The sequence below is a fragment of the Octodon degus genome, unplaced genomic scaffold (genome assembly GCF_000260255.1).
Source record: "Octodon degus isolate 3935 unplaced genomic scaffold, OctDeg1.0 scaffold00095, whole genome shotgun sequence".
Classification (NCBI taxonomy): domain Eukaryota; kingdom Metazoa; phylum Chordata; class Mammalia; order Rodentia; family Octodontidae; genus Octodon; species Octodon degus.
The window spans coordinates 5,147,232-5,155,126 of NW_004524671.1; the positions used below are offsets into that span (position 1 = coordinate 5,147,232).

The 7,895-nt window shown below is 40.0% G+C and overlaps 1 pseudogene; it reads left to right on the top strand.

Moving 5' to 3' along the window:
- LOC111818561 overlaps positions 1 to 2,877 on the top strand; it is a 13,622-nt pseudogene extending 10,745 nt beyond the window's left edge.
- Positions 2,878 to 7,895: the final 5,018 nt, after the last annotated feature.

Here is a 7,895-nt window from a genome sequence, read left to right on the forward strand (position 1 = left end):
TGGGATCTCATCTTTTTCAAAAGTTTCTGTACTTCAGAACAGATCTCCAACAGAGTAAAAAGAGAGCCCACAAACTGTCAAAAAAAATTATAGCTGACTGTCCCTCTGACAAAGACTTTCTATCTAAAATATATAAAGAACTTAAAAAAAATCAGACCTCCCAAATTCAAAGACCCAATCCAAAAATTAGCATCTGACATGAATATATACTTCTCAGAGGAAGAAATACAAATGGCAAGTAAATGTACAAAAATGGATCAGTTTCATTTGTCATTCGAGAAATGCAAATTAAAACAACACTAAGATTCCATTTCACTCTCGAAAGAATGGCTAACATCAAGAAGCCAGCCAATAACAAATGCTGGAGGAGATGTGGAGAAAAAGAAACCTTTCTTCACTGTTGGTGGGAGTGCAGACTGGTACAACCACTATGGAAATCAGTGTGGAGACTCCTTCAAAAGCTATGATTGGAGATCCCACTCAAACCAGCTATTCCCCTCTTGGATATTTTTCCTGAAAAACTAAAAACCTCTTACCACAGTGATATATGTGCACCCATGTTTGTAGCAGCACAATTTGTCGTAGCTAAATCCTGGCAACAGCCCAGATGCCCATCAACTGAAGAATGAATAAAGAAGATGTGGTATTTTTTACATACTGGAGTATTATTCGGCTATAAATTAATTTGAGTCTTTTGTTGGTAAATGGATACAATTAGAGAACATACTCTTAAATGAAATAAATCAGACCCACATGTGCAATGTATTATCTCCTTAGAGTGAGAACCTAAAAAAAATGAAATATGAAGGGTACAATAAACACTGAGAAAGGAGAATGAACTTGTTCAAAATGAAAGAGTTACTGAGTTGAGGAGAAGGACAGGAGCGGGAGTGGGGGAAAGAGATTTACCTATGTATGTAACCAGGATGGTTTGGGCAACTGTACTGTGCATTTCTGCTGGTCTGTGGAAAGGAGCAGATAATACTTAATTTATTTTGTCTCCTGTTTTCAATTGTTTGTACTTCTTCTCTTCTTAATTTCTTATACATTTCTTTCTCTTTTCTTTCTTCTTCCAATTTTACATGCATGTCTGGTAATGTGAATAACTGGTTGGAAGACAACACTGAGTATTACAACAAATACTGTGAAATTCATTTACTTTGTTAAACGAAGTTCTGTAGCACTTGTAATTTTTTGTGTTTTAATTCTAATTTTTATTCTCTTTAAAAAGTAAAAGAGCCGGGGAAATGGCTCAGTAGGATAAGTGCTTGACTGGCAAACGCGAGGAACTGAGTTCAATCCCTGGTTCTGCCAAAAAAATAAAAAATAAAAAATAAAAATAATGGAAAAGTATCTTTTAGGGGCCGGGGAAATGGCTCAGTGGATTAAGCACTTCTCTGGCAAGTGCAAGGGCTTGAGTTCAATCCCTGGTTCCGCAAAAAAAAAAAAAAAAAAAAAAAAAAAAGTAAAAGAAAGAAGAGATTTCTGGGGAAGAACAGCACAGAGGTCAGTGGTCAGAGGTCAGAGGTCATTTCTATCACATGGGGTCCAGGACATATGCTTCCACCATGTCTTCTCATTGAGGATATGAGTAGATGACAGGGTTGTTAGAAAGTTGGCATGAATCATAAGGCATGAGCTCAAAGCTGAAACTCACCATTCCTTGTGCCGCTGGGTAAAACAAATTGCAAGCCATACTCAGCATCTGTGGGCATCAGAGTTATATTCCATGCACATCAAAGAAAGAGAGAAACTAAGGACTGAGGGCCAAGAATACTATCATTCACAAACAGGCTGAGAGACGAACAGATTTTTCTAAAATCAAGAAGCTTTCTGGGCAGAGTGGAAATGTACACGAGACATCTCTCTGAGGGTCAAACTTGGTACACTAAATACCTACAAGGCCCTAGCTTCAGATGGCCTCTACTCCCTGAGCTCTGATGAGGGCTACTGGCATCAGGGACAGAGGTCACATTTGCATCTCTTCCATGGAGGGGGTCACAGTGGGAGGAGGGCACATACCTGGTCTGGAAGGTCCTGTTGCTGCTGCCCTTGGCCTGGGGAGTGTCTTTGGGTATCTCTAAGATCTGCCTGAAGAGCCTAGTGATTGTAAACTTTACCATCTAAGTTGGTCACAATCTAAATTGGAAAACCCACAAGGGAGACTTTCTTAAAAACCCAGCTTCTGTGAGATTGAGAGCCACTGTAGAAAATGAAGAGACCCAGAGATCCTCCATGGAGGAGCTAGTTCCATGAACTCTCCTCACAAGAACCACTTTTAGTTTCTGCCAACCAGTGTGCAGCTGCTGCGATGTGGACACTGGGCGTCATAATAGGTTCCTGCACCCTACTGCCTCTGAGGGATACCTAGATTTCACTGTGACCAATTTGCCGGTTGTAGGATTATACTTGTTGAGCAGCTGCGAGACAGCAGCCTCAAATCCCAGCTGAGTGAACTGGTGCTGGGTCTGTGTGCGTCTCTCTCTAGTACCATTCATTATCATAAAAAGCAGAGGTGACTCCAGAAGACCATTTGTGTGCCAAACAAACCTCTCCAGTACACATTTTGATCTGGACAACAGATGGATGTCATGCTATTGTTGGCCAGAATCGTGGTGGATGATGGGAATTTAGAGAGCTATGGTTAGGGCATGTCCACATGTCTGGTCTAAATGCTCAGAAACAAAGGATTGACACCTGGTAACAAAGATAAAACAACACATTGCTAATGAAAATCAACTACTCATATCCATCTTTCCTGAAGAAATCTTCAGCAATACCTCAGTTGTGATGTTTAAAAAGAGAAGCTTTGAGACTAAGGGGAACGAACACCTGGTTGCAATTAAGTATAACCCTCGGTTTGGTGATGCATTTTGAAAGAGCAGTAACTAGTTTCACATGATGACCAGCTGAGCCTTCAACTGGGACAGGTGGCAGATGGCCCTATGACCACAGAGGAAGAAGATGTACAGAAGTGTTCTTTTCAGAGGAATTGCAATATAAATAAGCTAAATTATTTTACATCATCTTTTATAAGTCTAAAAAAGTAGTCACAGCCAGGACTCCCACACTCTGGGAAGCTGAGGCAGGAGAATCACAAATAGGAGTCTAGCCTACTCAACTTAGATTGTAAGAATTGTGAGATTCTGTCTCACAATTTAAAAATATGGTTTGGGGATGTAATTCAGTGTGTTGGCCTTGGGTTCAATCCCTGGCACTGAAAAAAAGAAAAACCAAATAAAGAATAAAAAAGAAAATAAAGTTAATATATTGATTAGGTGGAAATAATTAAGACTATGTCTGCCCTCCAGGACTTTAAAGAATCCAAGTTTAGATATTTAGCATCTCCTCCACCTGTGCTACTCTGTAACTTCGAGATATAATACACCTTCCCTTTGTATAGGCCTGGTTCAGCAGGCGCATAATGTAAGAGAGAAAGCCAGATTTAACAAGCTGCTTCATGCCGATGTCAGCTCTCCCTATAGGGCAGAGATTTGAGTATCTGCTGATCTAAAAAATCAACTACTGGATTGCAACATCAAACAAGTTGGAAGACTTGCCAATGTATAAGAGAAAGTACCTGACATTTCAAAATATATGGCTCTGGGCAAGGCTAAGTCCTGATGAGTAATATACTGGGAACAATTGCTCTCACAAGAGTATACAAATCACCCTTGTGCTCTATGGACTACACTGGCATTTTAACAACAGACAAAGAGAAATGTATGGAAATATAGGTGACAATCATGTCAATGTCCAACTCTAGGAGTTGCTGATGTCCAGAGAATCATGTAGTCCCTGTGCCACCTGGGAACACACGGTGAATTCACAAGTGCCATTCAGATCAGTAGTGGGCTCATGGGATGCCATGCTTGCGCCAAAGAAAGGACTGACTTTCTACTTTGATTGCCTGCTACTCTCTCAGGTTCTCACTGGAGTCAGTCTCAATCCATGCTATTTCCCAGGCATCCTCTCAAGAGGCTTAGCTCTGCCCAACTTCCTCCCAAAAGTGAACTGTAAACTAGACATGGTAGCACACACCTGTAATCCCAGAAATCTAGAGGCTGAGTCAGGAGGATCATGAATTCCAGGCCAGGCTAAGCTACATAGTAAGATCCTGTATCTGATTAAAAAAAAAAAAAGGAAGTAAAAAGCAAGCAAGCAAGCAAGCAAGCAGGCAGGCAGGCAGGCAGGCAGGCAGGCAGGCAGGCAGGCAGGCAGGCAGGCAAGCAAGCAAGCAAGCAAGCAAGCAAGCAAGCAAGAAAGAAAGAAAGAAAGAAAGAAAAGAAACTAAGAAGAGGAAAAAAAGAAAAGGTGAACTCCAAGTCTTGCATTTTCAGCTGCTGAACAACAATGTATTGAAGTTCAGGAGCCTGGAAACCCACATAGCCTCAAGGAATGGTGCTGCTAGGGAGCTCCTTGGGTTGTTGTCTTAGTTACTTTTTTTCTCATTGTCAGGACAAAATACCTGACATCAAAAGTTAAAGGAGGAAAGGTTTATCTTGGCTCACAGTTTACGAAGGTTTCAGTCCATAATCAGCTGACTATAAGGCATCACAGAGGAGAAACAGTCATGGTGGCCAGAAAGCAGAAAAGTAGTGAAGAAGCAAAACTGTAAGCAGCAAGTGCCAGCAACAAGCATCCTTCTTTCTGTTGCTTATATTACATCCGGGCAGCCCATCCCTGAGGGTTGATAGCACTCACACCCATGGTAGGGAACCCTGAATCCTATCCAGAACTAGGCCACACCAACAGGGGACTAATTTAGTAATCAGGCACCCTTGATCTCAGCATCACAGATTCTAGGTCCAGCCTATGACCACCTGAGGCATTGTGGGGACATCAAGACATGAGGCATAATAGTGTGCTGTTCTACTCACAGAATTAGCCACATCACTGTGGGTGCTGCAATGTGTATGTCTGCTTTTATTAGAGTGCTGAGAGAGAGAGAGAGAGAGAGAGAGAGAGAGAGAGAGAATATAAAGGACAAATCATCTACAATCTCCCTTCACAGGGACACAGCTGTTGGTAGTTTATATTTTGTTGTATAGCTTTTCAACATGTATTCCCATTGTGGGTGTGTGTTTGTGCATGTGTATATTTGAAAAAAACATTATTAGAGTCATTTTCACCATTTGTTACCTGCTTTTTCATTCAACAAGGTATTTTATTTAACATTATGTTTTCTACTATCTTTAGGTATTTTACAATTTTATTTTAAAGAGGGAAGACAAAAACTAGAATAACAAAAACAAAGACAGAAACAAAGCAATATAAGACAGTACAAATGGCATAGAATTTCAGAACAAGAATGAAATATTAACAATGGGTGTTATATTATGTATTGCTATTGTCAAATTTGTTGTTCAGACTACCAGATATAGATATGCAAGATTAATCACACAATTAAATATTTACTCTTCCTTTCAATAAATCATATTTCATCATACTGCCACAGTGTAATGTTTTTAGCCAATTCTATATTTGTTTTTGGTTTTGTTTTTTGTATTTTAGGGAAGGGTGTACAGGGTGTTCAGGGTCTCACTACTAGATTAGACTTGTGGTGATCTGCCTGTTTGCAGCCTCCCAAGAGCTGGGATTACAGGTGCATGCCACCACGCTGTCTCAGTGTGCCCCGGGGGCAGGGCCAGCATGGCAGGATGAGGGATCAAACCCCCAGCCCTTGCGCCTGCTTGCAGGCACTTTAATCCACTGAGCTATTTGGTCAGCCCCAATTCTTTAATATTTGAATCTTGGATTAATTCCAAATTTTGTGTAATCTAACTGTGGTAAGTAACCCTTAAATATATATTTGTTCATATCCTGCTTTCATCATTCAGATAAATTCCTAGAAATACCACTACTAGGTTAAGAAACGTATATTTCTTTTTAATTAGTTAATTTTATTGGTACATTTTAAATATAGACAGTGATTACATTTATCATAAGGAATTTGTACCTATACATATTATATCTTGATTCTTCTTCTTTTTCTTCTTCTTCTTCTTCTTCTTCTTCTTCTTCTTCTTCTTCTTCTTCTTCTTCTTCTTCTTCTTCTTCTTTCTTCTTCTTTTTAAAATGTGTATTTCTTTTAAAAAATAAACTGTTGGCTGGGAAGATGGCTCAGCGGAATAAGCGCTTCCCTGGCAAGCGCAAGGGCCTGAACTCAAGAGTTCAATTCCCAGTTCCACTAAATAAATAAATAAATAAATAAATAAATAAATAAACAAACAAACTGTTGACAAATTTCTTTCCAGAAAAATTATTCCAATTTACAAGAGCATGTGCCTTTCATTATACTATCACCAGTGCTTGACAGTTAATTGAAAAACAAAGATCATCATCAAATAAAATGTGTTTATGATACAAGGGAAATGAAACTTCTCACCTGAAAGGTACCTGGGACGAGTTCATGTTCTCTAAAACCAAATAAAGAATTTTAGGGACAAATGTTTATTGGGGAAAGAAAGCTTTGGTCCAAGAGAGGGACAGATGAAGGTCCTGAATGGGTTGTACCCAGGAACCTGTCTCTTCCAGGGACTTTTATAGAGTAAAACCATGCGGTAAGGCGGGTCTAAGGTGGTGGAGAACCCGGGAACTCGCTTAAGTGGGCATGAGGTGGGACAAAACTATGGTCAGCCAATGAGATTACAAGCACCATTGCTCAGGTAAAATTGATTGAATCCAGAACTGAATGGTGAAGCGAGTCACGTAGCAAGCAGGCACGAATATAGAACAGGAGTTTATATGGTAGCCAGCCAGTAGCGTTTGGATTAGTGACTCTTCCTGGCTTCCTCAAGGTGATGATCAATCCCAGATGCTTATCTTCAGAGAGGTGAGCATTCGTTCCATCTTGGTCTTTAGGTCTGGCAGCAGGGGCATCTGTCGCTCACAGTTACAGCGTGTCTTGTCTTCCGTGCTGCCACCTTGAGGGCCTGGCCTATAATATTTCTATCTGATCCACCTGCCTGCAACATTTATGCAGTTGGCAAGATGAGAAGCTAGAAGGGGAAAGGTTATATCTAGCAATATGAAAATCAAAATTAAATAGTTTCCTTATAAAGACACTGAAAATGGGGGAAAAAATCTTCCAGCTATAAATGTGAGAACCAAAGACCATCTCTTTCACAATACTGACATATTTTTAAGTAAAGACTTGCATTAGTCAGTTACACACATGCAATTTTTAATTTTTTTGGTTATAATTCACCATACTTTAAAATTATTTTATTTTATGTATTTATTTTGGTGGCATTAGTGGGGCTTGAACCAATCCAGGGCCCCAGGCATGTAGACAAGATAATGACCAATGCTCAAGCACTGCCAAGCACTCTATCACTGAGCTATATCTCCAGCACTTTTTATTTTTTACTTTGAGACAGGATCTCACTTGCCCAGACTGGCTTGAACTTGGAATCCTCTTGCCTTAGCCTGCAGAACAGCTGGGATCGCAGGGATGTGCCACCATTCCTGGCTTCCAGGTTTCAAGGCATATCTTTTCTAATGAGCCCCTGAACTACAAAGCCATAGAAAAAATGTTTGTTTTTGTCTTTTTCACTTTTTCAGGCTCCTAATCACAATTACATTCTCAGTGAACTGGGCATAGGCCATGAGGACGGATGACACATTACTTCACTGTCTCCAGTTTTGCAAGTCGTTGTGGGATGGCCGGATCATCATTCTGAATCACTGCTCGAGTCTTCTTGTTAGGAGAGGGTTTTGTTTTTCTAGTACGAATGATATTTGTCTCATGAAGATTTAATCATGACCAAAATCAAATATAAGCCTTCCACTTTTGGCCCAACTAATTGAGTTGCTAGAAGACTTTCTCTGTGGCATGTTGTTTCTCTTTCAATGACTTTCAAAGTTTGGTAAGAAACTAATTATAAAAGTTT